Source organism: Mandrillus leucophaeus, unplaced genomic scaffold (assembly GCF_000951045.1).
Source record: "Mandrillus leucophaeus isolate KB7577 unplaced genomic scaffold, Mleu.le_1.0 Scaffold211, whole genome shotgun sequence".
Classification (NCBI taxonomy): Eukaryota; Metazoa; Chordata; class Mammalia; order Primates; family Cercopithecidae; genus Mandrillus; species Mandrillus leucophaeus.
The window spans coordinates 1,560,442-1,583,207 of record NW_012102155.1 but is presented as its reverse complement, the minus strand read 5'-3'; the positions used below and the strand labels follow the sequence as shown (position 1 = coordinate 1,583,207).

At 38.0% G+C, this 22,766-nt stretch overlaps 1 protein-coding gene across 1 annotated transcript in view; it reads left to right on the top strand.

Annotated features, from left to right (window-relative positions):
* TBL1XR1 (transducin (beta)-like 1 X-linked receptor 1) overlaps nucleotides 1–22,766 on the top strand; it is a 180,992-nt gene that overhangs the window by 78,001 nt on the left and 80,225 nt on the right. The window lies entirely within an intron of this gene.

The window sequence follows — 22,766 nt, the reverse complement described above, 5'->3', positions numbered from 1 at the left end:
TTGAATTTAGTTGTCATGTTTCTTGAGACTTTAATCTGGCATAGTTCCTCAGCCTTGTCTTTTATGACATTGATGGTTTTAAAGAACATTCCTCAGTTTATGTTTGTTTCCTGAGGACAAGATTTATATTATGTTTAACTGTGATTTTAAAGGAATGAAAATGATAGAATTCTATGACAAGCTGTAGGTTATAATGGAACTAATTCTGGACCAAGAATCAGTAGTCCTGAGTCCTGGCTCTTAGAAAGGAATTGTAATATTCAGTATTTAAAGAATGTAGACTTTGGAATAGTGACACTCAGCTATTAAATCTCAGCTCTTTTGGGTAGCTGTTGTGAATAATTGTATAAATTTAAGCAAATTGATTAACATTTTGGGGCCATTTATAAAATATGACCAATAAATTCCTGCCTTTTCAAGTTGTTGGGAGTAAATGAGATAACACGAAGTACAGAGATGCTACACTGTGTGATAGTGATTAAAATACTGTAAATTTGAGCTGGTCCAAAGGTAGTGAGTTACCTCAATTGCTTATGTAATCAGTAACAGATCAAACTTGTTCTACTCTCTTCCCCCACTTTTCACTATTGCACTTGACTAGTCTAAAAATAAGACATAGTACATTTGGAAAAGAGGAAAATCAGTGAGTTAAAGCTGCCAAAAGGAAGTTTCAGTGGAAAAGGTTGCACATGACCTTTGATTTTAAGGATGGATTGACTTTGGATAAAATATCTAGGTGTGGAGAATCCATGGGAAAATCTTAAGTGTAAGGGGATATAGTCAGATTAGTGTGGGAAATAATGTTAGAGTGAGGAAGTTAGAAGAATCTTGGGAGTTAGAGTTTGAAGGTCTGGGTTGTAGTCCAGCCTTTGCCATTAGCTGGTTGTATGATTTGGAGTAAGTTATTTAACCTGCTTAGACCTTGCTCTGTAACACTATAAAATGACTGGTAGGTTTTCAACATTCTGTAGGGAAGAGAAACATCCTGGTAAGACATAGTAGTAAGGGAAAGCTTTTATCAGGAAGGAGGTCATCTGCATCTTGAAAGGTAGGTAGCCTCTAGATAGGAGAAGAGGAAAAGGGGAAGCCGTTAGAAGAAGAATGCTGAGTTAAAGAAGGCACAACTGGAAGTAAATACCTATTGTATCACAGGGAGGAGTGCATGTTTGAAAGTAACGAGAAGTTAAGGTTATCGATTCTGTGCTCCAGAAGTAGGCTCTATATAGTTACGTTTGCTGTTTAGAGTTGATGCAGTTGGAAAATGGCCCTCTTATTTAAATAAAGGTTGATGAGACACCTGCTAGAGTATAACTAGATTCACCGTATGCAGTATTTTTGGATGAGCGAGTCCCCAAGGGCTTTCTGTTAGCGAAAGGAGGATATCCCAACTCTCTTCTCCCTGAAATTTGAAGTAACTAATACCAAGGGCAACGGTTGCATTACAATAAAATGACCGTATCGAAAATGGGTGAGGTTAGTATAGACCACTAATTCAATACACAGGGCCAAGAACTCTTTGGAATGTTTCTTCATGTCATGTGGTTGATTCTGGAGCTTCTGGAGACCACACCATACAACTATGCCAGTTGATCATGGAAGAACATTAAATGGTCACAGTATGATCTAAAATAATCTGCAAAATTGGTAATTGGTGCTGGGATCACCAATGGTAATTGGGTAATTAGACTGGGATCCAGACCAGCAATGTATCACAATGTAGTGAATGGTCATTGTTTATTCAGCAAATTTCAACAATTTCTGTCATGGAGCAGTTAAGAAACAAAGGCAATAACCATTCTATGTAGGTTTCTCTGCCTCAGAATTCAAAACCCCCTTTGCTCCAGCTTTCATGTCTATTTCCTTATCTAAACAAAATCAAAAGAAGCCCTAATTATATAGGAATCCAGCCATCGACTGGAAAAATAAAGGAGATGGGACCATATTTTATGACAAGTTGTTGAAAAGGTTCCAGGATCAAATTAGGTAGGGTGTAAATATTCTTCACCTGTGGAACTGCTGTGGTTTCTTTTCTTTTAAAACCTGATTATCAGCCAGGTGCAGTGGCTCACACCTGTAATCCCAGCGCTTTGGGAGGCCGAGGCGGGTGGATCATCTGAGATCAGGAGTTGGAGACCAGCCTGGCCAACGCAGTGAAACCCCATCCCTACTAAAAATACAAAAACTAGCCTGGTGTGGCAGCGGGCGCCTGTAATCCCAGCTACTCGTGATGCTGAGGCAGGAGAAGTGCTTGAACCTGGGAGGCAGAGTTTACAGTGAGCCGAGATCATGCCACTGTACTCCAGCCTGGGGTACAAGAGTGAAATTCCGCCTCAAAAAAAAAAAAAACCAAAAACAAAAAAACCCCTGATTATCCAGGTGTTTCTTTGTTTTTATGAGCTTATACTTTCTGTAAGTCCCATTTTTCTTGAGTTATTATGTGGAGCTGCTGTCTGGTTTGCAGACAATATGCCTGAATGGTTATAATGCTAAATCGTAAGTATCTCTTGATTTTATAAAAGTTCAGTTTGAGAAATCGAAAAAATAAGACACTTGTTATATATAATACTGTATTCATTTTGTCTGTATTCCTCCACTAAAATGTTAACTTCAAGGTGATTTCTTGATTGTTGTTCTTAGCACCTGAAATGGAGCATGGCAAATAGTATACATTCAGTAACTAGTTACTAAATAAATGAAGAACTATGATATTTGACAGCTTTACATGCAACTAAGCCTAATAAAGAAGAGAATTCACAAATAGATTCTCTTTAAAGTCTTCCTAATTTTTTTTTTTTTTTTTTAATTTCCTTTCTTCTTCCTTCCGTTATGGGCTTTGTTTCGATCAGTGAGAGGGTGTGTGTGAGAAGCTGCATTTTAATTTTTCAGGAATCTAGTCATGCCTTTGAATAAAAATACCATGGTCACACTTTTAGCTGTGATGAGAAAAGGGCCTCATTAGGTCATTTTGAGTCATCAGGCTCAATGTTAAAGCTCCTCAGCGATGAGGGCTTGAAAGACGTATAATTAATGTTTGTTCACAGTGCCTGTCTTTAAATAGGCTCTTAAATGAGTGAATGAATGAATCTTCAAGAACACTTCAGAGACTTTGAAAAGATTGGATGATTTTGAAATAACAGACTCTGGGGTCTGGACCTTCTATATTGGTGTGGAATAGAACGAGTTTCTTAGAATGTAGGTAGTCATTGCTTGAGCTTTCCACGAATGTATCCTGAGTTTCTGGCTGAGAAGAGTGGATAAAATAAGTGAAGTGAAGAAAGAAAGTCACAATTCATACACTACCTATAAAACATTTATAAAAGGCCATTGGCCCTATATTCCTGGTTTCTAATTTCTTACTACCTGCCATAGACTCCCGGTTTCTGATTTCTTACTACTTTGCATAGTATAAAAATAGCAAATTGAGGGGGTCAGAATATTCAGTGGTTATTGGTTGACATTTTTTCCTTTTTTCCTTCCCATTGAACCCATTCTACTCTTTAATACTGCTTCTTTGCCCTTGGAAAGAAATAGCCAGTTTTACTTTATATTTCTCCCAAGCAATGGCATAAATGTAGAGTTTATTAAAGCTCTAAGTAAGAGTGGTTGAATTCTTTCAAATTAGAAGAGTAGTCACTGTACTAGTGGAATTTGAAGTCAGACTGAATCGAAGTGTTGACATCTTCATTACTGCACTAGAAAAGATGCATATTAATAGAATTTATAGAGCACATTAGATTTGCCTGTGTAGCAAACAATCTGGGAGACCTGAGAGCTTATGCTGCCTATAAGGAACTCTGCTGAATGGGAAACTGGTATTTTCTATGACTGTTTTAAAATTATTTTGATGTCATATCTAAAAGGGAAATTTTAGACTATGCAGATAATTCAGCAATCTGCATGACTTTCAATACCAAAATAAAGGTACTATTTTAAAATACTGTATAATTATGGAGCAGGCTTAATGGAAGCCTTATTAAATTTACCCATTATTTGCTGTTGCTGAAAATATCTTTCCCAGGAATTCAGTGTTGCTATTCTAGGCAATAGTTTCATTGCTTTGCAGCTACTATTTGGAAGACAGGGAACAGGAATAATAATACTAGACTGATGTTTGTTTAAATAATGTACATTTGATTAATCTAATACCCACTATAGATTATTGCTTGTGATGTTAAAAATGGGCATCATTTCTTCGAAGCCATAATCTAGACCCATTCCTGCAAATTCTTTTTTCTCCCCTCTCTTTTATATTCAGTATTTATTCTAGAATTGTTACCCCGTTTCAGAATGCCAATAGCAGTGTGTTTAGAAACAAGGTCATGTTGTTTTTATAAAACAAACTGTGTAATGTTCATAAGCACACAAAATAAAGCATTCTGGACTTTCAGACTGGGTGGATTAAACCCATATTTGAAAATACATAGACAGCTTCATTATAGTGACATTTAAGGGACATCTGTATTATTTCAGATTTTATTCCCACCAGTGTTGGGATGCCAGTAGAGCACATTTGTCTTTCCAGCATCTTGGGGTCAGACTCATAATGAAGAGTATCCCTGCTTATTCTGATTTTCTGAAGTAGTCTGTTCAGTTTTCTAGCATTCTACTTAGTTATTTATAGATCAGTGAAGGAAAAATAACCGTAAGCCTTTCTCAGTCAACTTCAGGCTATTGATGCCTCTTTTTCTTTTATGTAGTTCTCCTTTGCCTTCCCAGTTAGTCTATTTGACCTGGAATAATCAACAGGATCAAAATAAAACCTTGCACCTGAAAAGAGCAAAACTTAGAATGTGTTTTAAAAGCAAAGGTGGTATTTTTAAAATTTTGCATTTGTTACAGAGTACCATTGTATTAAAATGAGCTTCAAGTGTTTTACTAAGATGTGGTCATTATGAAAATGTGTTTAGGTAATACGGTATTTCACAGTGAAGTCTGGTTGTTAAATAATTGTTCATAGTTCTCATTCTTTACCATTGGAACAAAAATTGTACTTCCAGTATTCTGAACTTTACAAATGGTTTGCATTAGGCTAACATTTATCTTAATTTTTCTTGAAATTTATTTTATGGAGGAGTGGAAAACCATCTATGCATCTGTTTTATCTATTTATTGTCATTGATTGCCTGTAGAGTAAGGTCTTCAAGGTCTTCATTTTAGCCACTATCCCTTATGTTCTCCAGTCATTGTTCTGGGCATTCAAGTTACACAGCTGGATAAGGCGTCTTTTAAGATACATACCTTCTAGTGAAGGGAGACAGGCATATAAAATGAATATCCACAGTTGTTAGTAAAGCTTAGGTAGGATGTGAGTGATCTAAAATTTAGCCAGAGGATACAGCATATCCAAAGTCTGCTAATGTATGAGAAGTTTGGGAAACTGAAAACATACACATGTCAAGTTGCACCCTAGAAATGGAAGGTCATGGTGCTTAGTGCTTAGTTAGAGGAAATGAGGGAGGAGAAGGAGCCGTATCTCTAGTTTGGCTGACAAGTTGGGTGAAAATGGAGCTGTACACTAAGATAGGAAACACGAGAAGAGGAACAAGTTTGGGGTGGGAGATGAATTAAATTTATACATAGAAAATTTGAAATGCAGTGTATGCCATGGGTTGGGGGAAGAATGATGATGTCCAATTGGTTTCACATAACTAAAATATTATTTTAAACAAATTGTGAGACAGGAAGTTACTGTTTTTCAAAATTCCATTGTCCTTAGTGTGATGAATTCCATCAGGTATGCCTCGGTTGAAAAAATGGCTACTGCTGCAGGAGGCATCATATTTAAGCAGGAAGAAGTGCTGCATCTGTTCTTTATTTTCAGGAAAGCAAAAGCCTCCCCCAGCCTCCTCATCCCCTCCCTAGCGGACTTCTCCTGAGGTCTTACCAGCCGGAACTGTTCAGTGTGGCTGCCTCTGGCTGCAAGAAAGGTTAGGAAAGCAAGTATTTATCTGGACATGTTGCTGCTTTGAAGAAAATTAGAATTCTGTTAGCAAGGAGGCTGAAGGCATCTGAAGAGTTGTTATTTAAATGAATAGTTAACTAAACAGTACCTCAACAAAGAAAACCTTTATTACCTCTTGCTTCACAACTAAAAAAACAAAAGCTTTATTTTTATATGTCAAATGACGTTCAATTATAAATTTTGGGATGCATTAAAAACAATTCGGGCTTTAGACCTCAAAGTTGCAGGGGAAGAGAGGAATAAGGAGTGCGGATAGTGTGATTGAAGAAGGGTCAGTAGGCAGCATAGAGAGATTTGGGAAGAGTTGACCAAAGTGTGGTTGTGGCGGACCAAGGAGGCAGAGGAAAGAGGTGTGACTCTCAGGCTTGTGGTTGGGTAATGAATAGCAGTAAGCAGCACAATGTGACTACGGTAATGACTAGTGCTTTTGTGCCTTTCAAGACTTTTTGGTAAACTTCCAAAGGGAGGAAGATAATGTATTTTAAAATTTCAGTCTCTCTTATAAATACTGATTATATAAATTAGGTAAATTTGACCTGAATGATCAGATGAAGTTCCTGATTTTTATATGTATCAGTTTTTTTAACAGTTGAATCCATATAGTATTGCAAGAAGTAGTTAGTTGTATGAGAAACACTATAGGTCAAAAGTATTTGGAAGCTGGGTCAGGTAGATGGTTAAAAAGTGTACTTAATTCATTGATTGATGGCCTTACATCGTACTCTGGTGGGGCCCAAGATCCTTACTGTATGGACTCCATCCTGCCCGTGGCACTGTAGCAATAAGACAGTATGGATGTAGACCACCTCACTCCTCCATACAGTGATACTTTAATTAAAAATCATTATTATTATTATTTATTTTCAAAGTGACAAGGTCTTACTCTGTTGCCCAAGCTGGAGTGTAGAGGTTTCATCATGGCTCACTGCAACCTCAAACTCCTGGGCTCAAGGGGTCCTCCTGCCTCAGCCTCCCGGGTAGCTGGGACTACAAGTGCATGCTACCCTGCCCAGCTAATTAAAAACAGTTTTTTTTTTATAGAGATAGGGTCTTGCTGTGTTCCCCAGACTTGTCTTGAACTCCTGGGCTTAAGCGATCTTTCCATCTCAGCCTCCCAAACCACTGGGATTACAGGTGTGAGCTACCGTGCCTGGCCATACTTTTTTTTCTTTCTTTTTTTAACCTTTTCAATTTTAAAAAAGGGACAGAGAACACTGTGTTTTTATCATGTACACCACAATCTTTTGAAATTCATAATGGGTGTGGTGGCTTACGCCATAATCCCAGCACTTTAGGAGGCCAAGGCAGGAGGATCTCTTGAGCCCAGGAGTTCAAGACTAGCCTGGACAACATTGTGAGGGACCCGTCTCTACAAAAAGTTGAAAGTTAGCTGGGCTTGCTGTCACACACTTACAGTTTCAGCTACTTGGGGGCTGAGGCAAGAGGATCTTTTGAACTTGGGGTTGGGGAGGTGGAGTTCAAGGCTGCAGTGAGCTATGATTATGCTGCTGTACTCCATGCTAGGCAACAAAGCACATATATATATATATGTGTGTGTGATATGGGTCTTGCTTTGTTGCCCAGGATGTTGTGTGTGTGTGTGTGTGTGTATGGTGAAATCTAGTGAATTAACAAATGCATTACCTCATAGTTACCATTTTTGTGGTAAGAGCACATAACATCTACTCTACATTTTTCAAGAATTATGTCATTTTTAACTCTAGTCATCTTGCTGTATGATTGATCTCTTGAAGTTTATTCTTCCTAACAGTAATTATGTATTCTTTGACCAATAATTCTTCAGCTTTTCCCCCCTTACTACCCCCACCTCTACTACTTTTTCTACTCTCTACTTTTATATGATCAACTTTTTTATATTGCACTGGGTAAGATCATGTGATAGTTGTCTTTCTGTGCCTGGCTTGTTCACTTAACCTGATGTCATCCATGTTGTCATATATGTTAGGATTTTATTCTTTTTAATGGCTGAATAGTATTCCATTTGTGTATATGTACTCCATTTTCTTTATTCATCTTTTTTTGAGACGGGGTCTTACTCTGTCACCCAGGCTGGAGTACAGTGCCATGGTCTTGGGTCACTGCAGCCTCTGCCTACCAGCCTCAAGAGATCCTCCCACCATAGCCTCCCGAGTAGCTGGGACTACAGGCACGTGCCACCATGCCTGACTGATTTCTGTAGAGACGGGGTTTCACCATGTTGCCCAGGCTGGTCTCAAACTCCTGGACTCAAGCCATTCGCCTGCCTCGGCCTCTCAAAGTGCTGGGATGCTGACATGAGCCACTCTGCCAGGCCCCATTCATCTGTTGCTGGACACTTATTTCATATCTTAGCTATTGGGAATAGTGCTGTGATGAACACGGAAGTGCAGACATCTCTTCAAAATAGTAGTGATTTCACTTTCTTTGGGTATTTACCCAGTAGTGGGATTACTGTATCATATGGTGGTTATTTCTGTTTTTAATTTTTTTAGAAACCTTCATATTATTTTCAGTAATGGCTGTACTGGTTAAATTCCCACCAACAGTGCGTAAGGATTCATTTTTCTCCATATTCTCACCAGCACTTCTTGTCTTTTGTCCTTTTGGTAATGCTTATACTGACTGGGGTGAGATAATATTTCATTGTAGTTTTGATTTTCCTGATGATTAGTGATGTCGAACATTCTTTCATATACCTGTTGATATTCGCATGTCTTTTGAGAAATGTCTATTCAGGTCTTTTGCCATTTATTTATTTTTATTTAATTTTTAAATTATAGAGATGGGGTCTCTATATGTTGCCCAGGTTAGTTTCGAACTCCTGGGCTCGAATGATTCTCCAGCCTTCACCTTCTAAAATGTTAAGATTACAGGCATGAGCCACTGTGCCTGGCCATTTTGCCCATTTTAAATATTAGGTTATTTGATTTTTTGTATTGAGTTGTCTAAGTTCTTTTGGATATTATTTACCAGATATATAATTTGCAAATATTTTCTCCTGTAGGTTATTGTTTTTCTTTGTTTATTTATTTGCTGTGCAGAAGCTTTTGGTTTTGTGTAATACCACTTGTCTGTTTTTGCTTTCGTTGCTTGTGCTTTTTGAGGTCCTATCAAAAAAAAAAAAAAAAAAAAAATCCTTGCCCAGACTGCTGTCAGGAAGCGTTCTCCTGGGTTTTCTTTTAGTAATTTCCTAGTTTTTACACTTAAGTCTTTAATCCTTCTTTTTTGTTGTGTAATTTTTGTATATGGTAGAAGATAAGGGTCTACTTTCATTCTTCTACATGTGAATATTCAGTTTCCCCAAAACCATTTATTGAAGATACTGTTCTTTTTCCACTGCGTATTGTTGGCACCTTTGTCAAAAATCAGTTGGCTGTAAATGTGTGGATTTACTTTTTTTTTTTTTGAGACGGAGCCTCGCTCTGTCGCCCAGGCTGGAGTGCAGTGGCCGGATCTCAGCTCACTGCAAGCTCTGCCTCCCGGGTTCACGCCATTCTCCTGCCTCAGCCTCCCGAGTAGCTGGTACTACAGGCGCCCGCCACCTTGCCCGGCTAGTTTTTTGTATTTTTTTAGTAGAGATGGGGTTTCACCATGTTAGCCAGGATGGTCTCGATCTCCTGACCTCGTGATCCGCCCGTCTCGGCCTCCCAAAGTGCTGGGATTACAGGCTTGAGCCACCACGCCCGGCCTGGATTTACTTTTGGGCTCTCTCTATGGTATTCCATTAGTGTTTGTGTGTGTGTATAAGTGTGTGTGTTTTGAGACAGAGTTTTGCTTCATCATCCAGGCTGCAGTGGCACGATCTCAGCTCACAGCATCCTCCGCCTCTGCCTCCCAGGTTCAAACGATTCTCCTGTCTCAGCCTCCCAAGTACTGGGACTCCAGGCAAATGGTACCACGCCTGACTAATTTTTGTATTTTTAGTAGAGACGGGGTTTCGCCATGTTGGCCAGGCTGGTTTTGAACTCCTGACCTCGTGATCTGCCCGCCTCAGCCTCCCAGAGTGTTGGGATTACAGGTGTGAGCCACCGCGCCCGGCAAGTCTTTGAGGACTTTCACAAAAAGTATGCTTATACTTTTCTTTTTCTTGAAAAGTAGAAATTTGGCTGGGCGCCTGGTTACTTGTTTTTAAAACAGGGACAATAATATGTACTGTACAAAATCGTCAGATTTAAATGATACTGAATGTGCCAGCAATGTAGAGTTTAATATTAATACTCATTTTGTCACCTCTGATAAGAACATTTAACCACTTTTGGTCTCAATCTCTATGCATAAAACAAAGGGGATTGAATGAATGAGACAGCTTTTCTTTAACTGTCCTATGATCAAAACAAGTTTTCCATGCTATTTAAAAGATACTTTAGGCCAGGTACCGTGGCTTATGCCTGTAATGCCAGCACTTTGGGAGGCTGAGGTGGGTGGATCACCTGAGGAGAGGGGTTCCAGACCAGTCTGGCCAATATGGCAAAACCCTGTCTCTTCTAAAAATACAAAAATTAGCTGATCATAGTGGCATACGCCTGTAATCCCAGCTACTCAGGAAGCTGAGGTGGGAGAATCGCCTGAACCCGGGAGACGGAGGTTTTAGTGAGCTGAGATCGTACCATTGTACTTCAGCCTGGGCAACAGAGTGAGACTCCCTCTTAAAAAAAAAAAAAAAAAGATACTACGATACTTTAATTTGATTTTGTATCTGTGTTGTCTTATTTCTCAGAAGGCAGGAGATACTTTCTTCTTTCGTTTCAGGGCCTAGTTCTTATTTTTTAAAAGGCTTCAAAGGATCTTAGCATTCAATCCAGTAAACCCAGTCATTGCTTGTTGGCATTGAGTCTTAGGAGGCTTAAGTTGTAGGCCTAAGACCATTGGTACCCTAGAGGCAGAGTTGGGATGAGGACCCAGGTGCACTGTGAGTAAAAGGTTCCCCAAACCCTTTCTCTTTCTGTGAGTAAATGACGTTGGTTTAATGTTTAACTCTGACTCATCTGAAATCAAAAGTGGAATGTTGGCAACATTAACAGCCACCATATAGGGTATGGCAAAGAGATTCCTGACATGTGAACTGCATCTGGTTCGGGAAGGTGTGGTGCATTCTTAAAACTGTGCATATCCTTGGTGGATTGAGTGCCCTGGAAGATACGTCCAGGAGATGCTTATAAGATGATAGTGGGCCTGGTGCAGTGGCTCACGCCTATAATCCCAGCACATAGGGTGGCCTAGACGGGCAAATAACTTGAGGTCAGGAGTTCAAGACCAGCCTGGCCAACATGGTGAAACCCGGCCTCAACCAATCCTCCCATCTATTTTGTCTCTACTAAAAATACCAAAATTAGCCTGGCATGATGGCGTGTATCTGTAGTTCCAGCTACTCAGGAGGCTGAGGCAGGTGAATCGCAGGAGGCAGAGGTTGCAGTGAGCGGAGATAGCACCACTGCACTCCAGTCTGGGCAACAGAGCAAGGCTCTGTCTTAAAAAAAAAAAAAAAAAAATCGTAGTGGCTTCTCAGTGGAACTTAGGTTTGTCTAACCTAGGGTAACTTTTGCAGTGTCTGTGGATTCTTCTTTGCATACCTACCTGGGTAATGATATGATGATGGTGGTGATAGTAGGGAGAGGTGCAAAGACAATAGCTCCTGGATTGCATGTCCTCCTCCTGTTGTGTGACTGGCGTGATACTACCCTGCTAGCCTTTCCTGTCCTGTAGCTTTCTCGATGAACACATGCCAGGCGTGGCCTACTTAGGTTTTGTGAATTTGTCTGGTTGAGTCTGAGTTGTTAGAGCAGTTCTTTTCAACGGATTGATTTGCTTGACGTGAGATCAAGGGGGTGAAAATCATACACAACACATTTTCATCCTCTTTGTGTGAAAAATACTTTCCTCTTCTGGACCCTATCTGGAAGAAGTATTCCTTAGACAATTTCTGGCTTCTTTTCTCTCATGAAGAGGAGGTAAGATTTTGCCCTCATACTTTTCTGCTTCCCAAAATATCCCTCCCTGTTCTCATTAAGTTCTGACCACTCCTTCCTCTCATCTCATTTAATTCTTACTCATATCTAGAATTGTGCTGTAGGTACAATAGTAGGCACAAGTCATAGACATACTGTCATTTATTCCTGTACTTTTGCAATAGAAGGTATTGAAAAAATACAGCTCAGTGTCTTTATGGTTCTAGCTTTATGCATTTTCACAAGCATTTCTCCTTTGCCTCCTCTTTGTCTTCTGCTGAAGAATAGTGAACACAGTAGGGGAAAAAAGCCATAAACAAAACCAAGACCAGGGGTTCTTAAGCATTTTAAGAAGTTCTGGTTTGTGTTTTGTTATTTTTACCTAGTCAGGCATTTTAAATTCCTAATGGTGGGTATATAGCCCTAGATACATTTAAGTATTTGCTGGATATTTACAAATTGAGTCTGTTGCCTAAACTGTAGAAGGGCTTAAGTCATTAGATTTTCTATTTTGGTGACATTTTTCTGTTTTTCTGTATCATGTGTCTTAGAAAAACTTGGAAGTTCTTTGCTGTTAATTTTGTAAGAATGTGTGTATGAAAATATTTTGACTCAGTAGACTCTGGGCAACAGTTAAGAATTTCTTTGATTTGGCATATTTTCTCTTCAGCATTTGATAGCTTTTATGATGGCCTCCATACACAACCTGTCATTTATAATGCCTGATAGGTCTCCTAGGAATTGTAGCTTCACAATATATAGGAGGCATCAGGCACAAATAGATACTGCAGAGAAAAAATTAGAGTAATTAAAACAATGATGTATTTTGTGAATAAGAAAGTGCTCTAGGTGTGGCTTCCAGTAGTAAGCTGACAACACCAAGATATAAGGCACATCTTCATACATCATTGCTTGTACACAGAACATCGAGCATACAGGATAGCTTCCTGAGTATCTTGCTGTCTCTCAATTGAAATACAAACCAACTCTGGCTCTGACCATCCTACTTTAATATTGCAACCCAGGGGTTCCTCTTTCCCTTTCTCTTCCCCCCAGCTTCCGAATCCCTTTACCTTGCTTGGACTTTTTCTTTTTTCATAGCATTTATGATTGTAACATTACACCTGTTAATCAAAAATCTGCTGGAATTTAAACTGTGAGAGGGCAGGGGTCTTTGTTTTATTTACTGATGTATTTTAGTAAGTTTTGTTCCTAGTGTTGGTGAATTAATAGTAACTTGATGTAAAGGGCTAACTTTTAATGTTAACAATCTCTAGTAGAAAGGTTAATTACAATTTGTTTTTTCTTCCTTCTTCCTTTCTTTCCTCACCTCTTCTTTCTTCCCATAGTTCTGTTGTCTGCTGCAGGACAAATCTTACAATCATTCCAAAATACAAAAACAGAACAACCTTCTATTTAATCTTGGAGATGAACGTAGGCTTTAAATTACATTTCTTCCCATTCTCTTAAAGGAGAGTCAAGCTTTCTTCATAGTTTGTATTTTCTTGAGTAACTAATGCATTTCTAATAGTGAGAGTTCATTTAGTGTGCAGATTCTTTGTTGCTGATTGAATCTTTGGTTGCTTTGATACTCAATTTATGTTCGATTAAAAAATTGGGAAAAGGTATGAAATTGGCAACTTTAAATGTAATTTTGTTTATAGATTTATTAACTTGTTTTTAAAAATTAATTACGAATATACAATTTACTTGTGTTTTTCCCCACATTTATCTGTGAATTATATTACGATTTAGGATTGTTAGAAAATGTGAAAAGAAAACATATTTGATGATAACATTTTCGTCCCTATTATAGAAGGGATTTTTGGTATCCAGATATCCTTATCCCATCAAAAAGCTAAATTACAAGCTCATTTTCTGTTAATTTTTAAGATGGGCATAACATTTCTTCTCATCACTACTTGGTGAACATTAGGTAGTATTGCCCCAACTTATGGCCAGTGTTTTCTCTTTCTTCCTTCCTTCCATTTGCTCTGGCAAAGAGGATGCATTGCCAGGACCGCTGTCTGCTATCCCAGTGTCTTTATTGTCTGTTTCTTTGTTGTTTGCATTAAAAAAAAAAATAGTTACTGTTGGTATTCTTTAAACTCATGGAAATCCATAATTCAAACAATTTGTTTGCTTAGGGAGTTGATTCTTTTTGTTGTCTTTTAATACTATACTATTTTTAACCTTTTTGCCCCCTTTTAAACTGTACATGCAGTTATAATTAACTGATATTTATTAGTATTATTTCTATGCAAAAATGCCTTTAGGCATTCAATAGGATTATAAATCCTAGTTTATTTTCTTTACAATAAGCCAAACACTATGTTCATACTTGTTATCAAGCTGTCTAATACACTATATAGATGAAGACACTGCTTGCTTACGGTTGTATGGGTATGATGTGAAAGAGCAGAGTTTTTAAACAGAACAGAAAGCCTTATTCTTTCCATTCTTACCCCACTGTCTTTTAAGTTTCTGAAGGTGGCAGAGGAATGTTGAAGTTTAATGCTTAATATTTTCTTGTTGAACTTCATTATTGTATATAGTGCCACATAAGATATTATGTTTGAATTCCCTAGAAAATTTCCTTTTCATAGAATGGTTATATATTTTTAGTGGGCAGTGTTTAAATAGTGTTTTTGCTTGGTCTGTTGACTTATTTGATTTAAAAAAAAAGTGTTTACCTCATTTAACCTAAAAGCTTCTTTGCTTTATCCTGAATCTGTAGAAATTTGAATGGTTCTGGGTATTGCTTTAGAGTCAACAAACTATGACCTGTGAACCATATCTGGTGTGTTATCTTTTTTTTTTTTTTGAATAAATTTTTATTAGAAAGGGTAATGCCCATTCATTTTTTAATGTATTGTCTATGGCTACTTTGCTCCGTTATAGCAGAGTTGAGTACTAGTGACAGAGACCAAATGGCCTGCAAAATAAAAAAATATCTACTTACTGGCCATAGTTTGCCTTAGACCGTTGCGTGCTAATGGCTGAGAAGATGGAGTAGTTGTAATCAGATAATCTCAGTTGGTGTTTTATTATCATAACTTGGGTGGTGGGCAGAGAGGGGAGCAGTTTTCTGTATTGAAATAAATATATTGTGTGTATATATATATATAATGTTAAGAAAGGTAGTTTCCTTTCTTTCATGATCCCCAGGTGGTGGTGTATCTGTGTGTGTGTGAACCAGAAGTGGCTCCTGAATGGGTCACGAAGATAACACAGCTTGTGTTTGCTAGTTCAAATGTATCATTTTAAGCTTGGTGAGCAAGTTGAATTGAAAGCATTTTGGCAAACCAACACCGGATGAGAACTTGGCATTCTCCAGAATTAAGAATATTCCACTAAAAAAAAAAGCCCATACAACCTTGATTTCATAAAGGAATGTATTTTTAGCAGCTGTTTTGATTGGAATGTGGTAGTTAAATGAACAATTCGTTTTAATTTACCGAAGGAAAAGCATTTGCTGATATTGTCTAGATTATGCCAACTTTCAAAATACGAAATCAGAGAAACTAAGTTTAAAGCCTTTTTTCACATGAATCTGTAAGGAAATGTTTTTAGTGAGGACACATAAGACTCTTTGAGTTCATCAGTAGTGGATAAATAGAAATGTAACATTTCAGAATCCTGAACCTAACATCTAGTTTAATGTAAGTATATGTTTTTTCTTTGTGTCCAGTGTACTTCAGAATGACCTTTTCAGTTTAGTAATTATCTGCTGACTTTTTTTTTTTTTTAAAAGAGGCCTTTTGCGTTCTGTTACAAAGTAAATATTGAAGATGTTTAGTTGTGAAGTGTGTTTGAAGAACTGCTTCATTGAGAAGGTGTTCATTGTCACTGCGAGGTTATGCTACTCAGGATGACTACTATGTTTGGGCATACTCCAAATCTGTTGTAATTTAGAAGTTTTATAAATGATAATTTTTTTTTTTTTTTTTTTAGTAGTAATGCTGTTGTGTTAACTTACAAAAAGACATAATGTAACTGGACTCAGTAGCCTTACAGGACAGCAGAATCTGAATGGGCAGTTTGTGTCCTGCACAGAGGTAGACAGCCAAGGGAGAAGTGGGCACTGCAGTCCAGGCCACGCTGTTTCCCTGTTAATAGGCTGTCTTCACAGAGGAAGGAGCTTCCTTCATAACAATTTATTTATATGATTTAATATGTTTTACGTCTTTTTCCTATGCTGGGCACTGATTAGCACTTTTTATTCCAGTCTCCTCACTTATTTTACAGATGAAAAAGCCAAGGCACTGAGAGAGGTTATCTAGTTACTTAGGTCATCTAGTTACTAAGAGTCAGAGCAAGGGAGTCCCAACCCCTGTGTGGCTCCACAATTCCAGGCTCTTAACCTCCGATACCATATGGCTTCCTTTTTGTAATTTATTCTGCTAGAGTCTAATTTGCACAAAGGTACCGCAGAAGCTAGTGCTGGTGCTGATAATTACACTTGAGTGCTAAGTTAGAAAGGGATGAGGCGCACATAGAACAAACTTCAGCTCATTTGCCTATGTGCCCACTAGAACTTCCTTGATGAATCACATATCCAGGTTTTGTTTGAACATTGTCACTGATTTGTGCGATGGTTTTGTTTTCTCTTATATTGAATAGGAAAAAAATACCTTTCTATAACTTCTGCCTACTACTTAAAATTTTGTCACATGTAGCTGAGGCTCATTTGGGCTTTATGTATTTTTATGCATTTTCTTCTTCTTTTTTTTGTTATTATGTTTTGTAGTCTTTAGCCCTCTTTCTGTTTATGGTGTCTTCATTATCATTGTCCTTACTTTTCTGTTCATTTTTGGGAGACAGATTGAGTTTATCTTTTGTTTGTCATCATTAATCTTAAAATTAGATTAATAAAGAACTTAGTCTCACATAGTATTAACATATTTCTCCCTCTAGTTCTGAACACTTCTCACTTTGCAATCTAGTATTTGAAAGAAGTGACTCTCCTGCCTTAGATTAATAATTAGAACCTGACTAGTAAAATTTTCCATCCTGTCCCCTCCCCTGTCACACACCCCCCCCCCCACCCAGTGGTTCTCAGTCCCCATTGGAATCGTACACATGCGCACACACACCCACACACTGACACCCATACGCCCAGTGGTTCTCAACCCCCATTGAAACCCGCCAGGGTTGGTGGGGAGGATTTTAAATGCAAGTGATGTAGGTCCTACCCTAGACCAATTACATCTGAGTGAGGGGCTCACCACGTCATAGTTAGGTTCTAATCTGGGGCATTTCTGTAGGACAGAGTTAATCAAAGACTTAGTCTTCTTGGCAGAGCTGCTGTTATTTTTACTGGAAATGTGTTGTTCAACTGAATGATTTTTGTGTTGTAGCCTAATTAGCTATTCAAATTTGTAATACCTTGAATCAGATATTCAAACCTTAGGAAGAGTGAGAAATCTAGTAAGATGTAGGAATGTCATTTTTCTCTTCTAACTTAAGTGCCAGTGTACCCACCTGTGTGGTCTTAGGCAACAAAGCTTCATTTTTTTTTTTATTTTACCCCCATGTATTATTTCTTAGATCCTCATTGCTATTTCTGCTGGTCCCCCACCCCGCCCCCCACACTTGTTTCTTTCTTCCAAACTACTTTTTTAACAAAGGGTTTAGCAGCTGTCAAACTTCGTGTAAACAAGAAAACAGTGTCATATCTGTGGTATTTCAAAGGCACTGTAAATTACACCATTAATAACTTATTTTGGAGAAAACAGTTATATTTACACATTAATGCTGTACTCACTTAAAAAAAAGTAACTTAAAATGATCCATACATTTTTATATTAGTTTTCAAGTATCCATAAATTTGGAGTGTAAGCCTTTTCTCATGTTCAGCATCCCTATCACTGAAGGTTTGTGAACCGGAAGCTTTCGATGTGTAGGTGTTAGTGCCAAAATAATAAACTTGACTTATATTAGCATTAGAAACTGTTCAAAACAACCTTTAATTTTAAGAACTCTGTGGGTCATTGTAAGAGAGTTTTTGCTATTTTTAATTGCATTGCTTACCCAGTGATAGACAAATTTAGAAATACTTGATAGTTTTTTTGTTTTATTCTTGCACAATAGTTTATTTTTGTATAATCTTAACATAAAATTCAATTACACGTGATGTTACCGGTGAAACTAACTCAACTAAGGTAACAATTAGGTGATTAGACACCAGTGTATGTTTAAATCGTTTTCTCTTTATGTGAGTATGTGATCTTGAGAATAGCTTATTTTTAAAAATGGAGTCAGATAACTTTTGAATCAGTTTTCCCCAAATTGCTTAAGTAACAATTGGAAATGAAAACATAGGCAGTAATTGCAAAGCTGTGCATGATCTGACAGTGAGTCTGATCTCAGAGTCACTTAAGATATCCCTGCTGTTATAGCTCCTTCTGCTTTTCACCTGCCTTACCTTCTGGCTGTCTGGAATATTATCTGTATGTGTAAATTCCATGGGAAATGAGGATGGGGTGAGGACAGTGGAGGGGATATAATGCCTAAAGGCTTTGATGTATGCATAGTATGTTGTTGGAGATGACATACTAACATTCCTTTTTGTAAAACGGATTAAGAAGATTCAGTTGAAACTCTGATTTACAAATATGTATTAATCTTTTCATTAGGAGGTAGTACTGTTTTTGTTTTTTCTTAATTGTGCCTTCAATCATGTGCTAAGCAATTTAATTTGAACTTTTTCTGTGATTTTGCCTGGGAGTTAATTTAATAAAAATCTTTCTAAGCAGAGTCAGTTCTGGTAGGATTCTCATATATTTCTCTCTCTCTCTTCTTTCTTTCTCCTTTTTGTGTGTGTGTGTGTGTGTGTGTGTTTTGTTTTGTTTTTTTTGGGAGACAGAGTCTCGCTGTATCACCCAGGCTGGAATGCAGTGGTGTGATCTCAGCTCACTGCAACCTCTGCCTTCTGGGTTCAAGTGATTCTCCTGCGTCAGCCTCCTGAGTAGCTGGAATTACAGGCATCTGCCACCACACTTGGCTAATTTTTGTATTTTCCCTAAAGATGAGGTTTCTCCATGTTCACCAGGCTGGTCTTAACCTTCTGACCTCAAGTGATCCACCCAAACCTTCTGACCTCAAGTGATTTCCCTGCCTTGGCCTTCCAAAGTGCTGGGATTATATTTTTCTCTTAATTCATGGGATGACTTTCCCAAATTCTGTACGTTAAAAAATTTTTTTAAAACTTTTTTTATAAAGGATACCAGATATACTTCCTTGAACTTGTTACTGACCACTAGGTTCTAGATTAGAATGTTGCTACCTTAAGTATTTATTGTGTTTGTACCTTTGTCTAGGAAAAGGGCCCGTAATGTCCATTAGCTTTTCAAAGTTATCTATAAATTAAATAAATTTACTTCTAGACACTGCAGTGTAGTATTTTTGAAGAGTAGTCAAAATATATAATTTGCTGTTCTAGAATTTTTGCATCTTAAAAAAATCTTCCTAATTATGCATAGGTGGCAGATCTTAGAAGATGTCTGCTAAGTCAACAGTGTCTTTCTATGCTAAAAGCCTTATTTAAAATTAATCATTTACTTTAGATAAAATGCTTTGAAATACATTTTTGGAAGCAAAGCTTTTTGTTTGGAGACCAAACACAAACCCTGCAGCCATTTATTTTATTACAAGAAGTAGAGTAAATAGATTCAGTTTATGTAGTACACAAAGGAGGTGATAGTTTTTACACCAATAATGTGATTGATCATGTACTACTTGAGTTTTTTGTTAATGATAGAAGATCAACCTTTATTGGTCACCTTCTGGAAGTGGTATTAAAATTATTGGTATAACCAGGTTCTCTCAAGCGTTTTCAAAATAACAATCCACTGCTGAGTTTTTCCTTCCCAGTGTGATTGATTTATTTGTGCAGTAATTCAGTCTCTACTGCATTTTATTTTCAAATATGTGTAAATTCATTCCTCAATATCTAGATATTTTAACATTTTATCAACATGTATATCTTAAGAACCATGTATGTTCAAGGCACTATTCTTAGTTCTGTTGGGAGACAGCAAGATGATTACATCAGTCTTGGGTCTCCAGAAATTTGATCAGAGAGGCATGATGAAAGAATAAGGCACTATGCAGTTGTGGAAAGGGAGATATGTTAGGCTGGGGCTCATTTTTCTCTCTCTGGATGGTGGGGTGGATAATTAATGGAGGAAGCTGATTTGGCCTGATCTTTGAAGGAGGGATATTGTGAGCAGAACCATAGTCAGAAGGACATTTCTGGTGAGGAATGAGGAATGTCATGGCAGCCAAAGAGTGCAGATAAGAGAGTCACAGTGATCTGCTGTGATGAGATTTGAGAATGTTGAGTAAAAGTAGAAACGTAGATAAGACAGGATACGCCTATTTTGGACTTGAATTCCTTTAATACAAATAGTTTGAATACACATTGTCAGATTATGTTAAATGCACCTTAAGTTTTGTAATTCCTTTGTAAAGTATATCACTATATCTTTTAAAATTTAGATATTTATTTTAATTACGACATGTGCTTTATAAATGCATGATTTATAAATGCATTGCATGATGACTAGGACATAGGTCAATGAGTTGACTAGGAAAACATCTTAAGAGAGAAAAAATATGGCCCTGCATATGTTTCTAGAAATTTTCCAGATTAAATTGCATGTGCAATTGGTGTACCATTTTTCATGTATTTATTCATCCTTCAAATCCTAGAATCACTTTTTAACCATGTCATCAACTATTAAATCACTATTGTGGTCTTTCTTCTTAAAGACTTGTAATATTAATAGGAAAAGCTAAATGAATGAATGAAGACAAAGGTAGAGAAAAAAATTGCATCTAAAACCAAAATTGTAAGAAACAAGAACATGGCAGAGCCAATACTTAAACTACAAGAATGAACTCTTCACTTACTATGATCTAATCATTTAATAGATGTATGAAAAAATTAGCCATTATCATGGCTGGGCATGGTGGCTCACGCCTGTAATCCCAGCACTTTGGGAGGCTGAGGTGGGCGGATCACCCAAGGTCGAGACCAGCCTGACCAACATGGAGAAACCCTGTCTCTACTAAAAAATACAGAATTAGCCGGCCATGGTGGTGCGTGCCTGTAGTCCCAGTTACTCAGGAGGCTGAGGCAGGAGAATCGGTTGAATCTGGGAGCCGAAGGTTACAGTAAGCTGAAATTGTGCCATTGCACTCCAGCCTGGGGGACAGAGCGAGACTCCATTTCAAAAAAAAAAAAGAAAGAAAGAAAGAAAATGGCAGAGCCAATATTTAAACTATGAGAATGAACTCTTCACTTGCTATTATCTAATCATTTTATAGATGTCTGAAAAAATTAGCAATTATCAAGAAAGGTATTTGAAATGTAGATTATTCCACGGGGCGCAGTGGCTCACCCCTGTAATCCCAGCACTTTGGGAGGCCGAGACGTGTGAATCGCTTGAGGTCAGGAGTTCGAGACCAGTCTGGCCAACATGGTGAAAACCCGTCTCTACTAAAAATACCAAAATTAGCCAGGTGTGGTGACTTGTACCTGTAGTCCCAGCTACTCGGGTGGCTGAGACCAGGAGAATCACTTGAACGCAGGAGGCGGAGTTTGCAGTGAGCTGATATTGTGCCACGGCACTTCAGCCTGGGTGACAGAGTGATACTCTGTCTCAAAAAAAAAAAAAAAAAAAAAAAAGTGCAATATTCACTATTGGTATTGATGAGCTTTGCTCTACGATTAAGTTTTACCTTAAGATACTAGCTAATGATGTAAAACTGTCATTAAGACATTAAGGATGTAGAATGTTATGAACAAAAATATAGCACTGTAAGTACATTGTTTATCTGCCTTTTACTTATATTGGGAGTTTTTTTTGTTTGAGACAGAGTCTCTATCACACAGACTGAAATGCAGGGGCATGGCCATCTCGGCTCACTGCAGCCTCCGCCTCCCAGGCTCAAGCAACCCTCGTGCCCCAGCCTCCCGAGTAGCTGGGACCACGACCTGTGCGCCACCATGCCTGATTTTTTGTATATTTGGTAGAGATGAGGTTTTGCCATGCTGCCCAGGCTGGTTTCGAACTCCTGAGTTCAAGCGGCCCGCCTCGGCCTCCTGAAGTGTTAGGATTACAGGCATGAGTCACTGTGCCTGACCTCTTATATGTGTTTTAAAATACAAGTAGTACATGTTAATTATAAATAAATTGAATGCATGTATGCCAAAAATTTTTGTGACAAAAGTGCCCTGTTGATTTTTAGATAGCAAGCAGCCTTATGTAACTTTAGCTCAAAAATTGACAAAAACTTTATTTTGAAATAATCGATGTTCATAACAAACGACCTTGAGGTAAACAGATTCTAGTGGTATCTAGACATGATGTCTAAAGAACATTTCCTCAGTCCATGCTAGAAAAGACCTATCAAGTAGCTCACAAGTGCCTCTAGGCAACAAACCTTGGGGGCTCACGCCTATGCCCTGTTTTGAAGCCACAGGGATTGGTGGGATAGTGTAAGTGGCATAATCATCATTTACTTAGTTATCGTCTTAACTTTACCTAATTGGTGTAGGAGCTGAACCTCCCATATTTTATAGTAAACTCCTTTCTGTGGTGTCAGCTTGATTTTACTCTTTACGAAATTGTACTCCATGACGGAAACTGTACTGGTCAGTGTTCCAACTAAGCATCTGCTCTGACATGGTATGTGAAGTATAACTTTTTTTTTTTTTTGAGACGAAGTCTTGCTATTGTCCCCCAGGCTGGAGTGCAATGGCGTGGTCTTGGCTCACTGCAACCTCCGCCTTCTGGGTTCAAGCAATTCTCTTGCCTCAGCCTCCCGAGTAGCTGGGATTACAGGCGCCA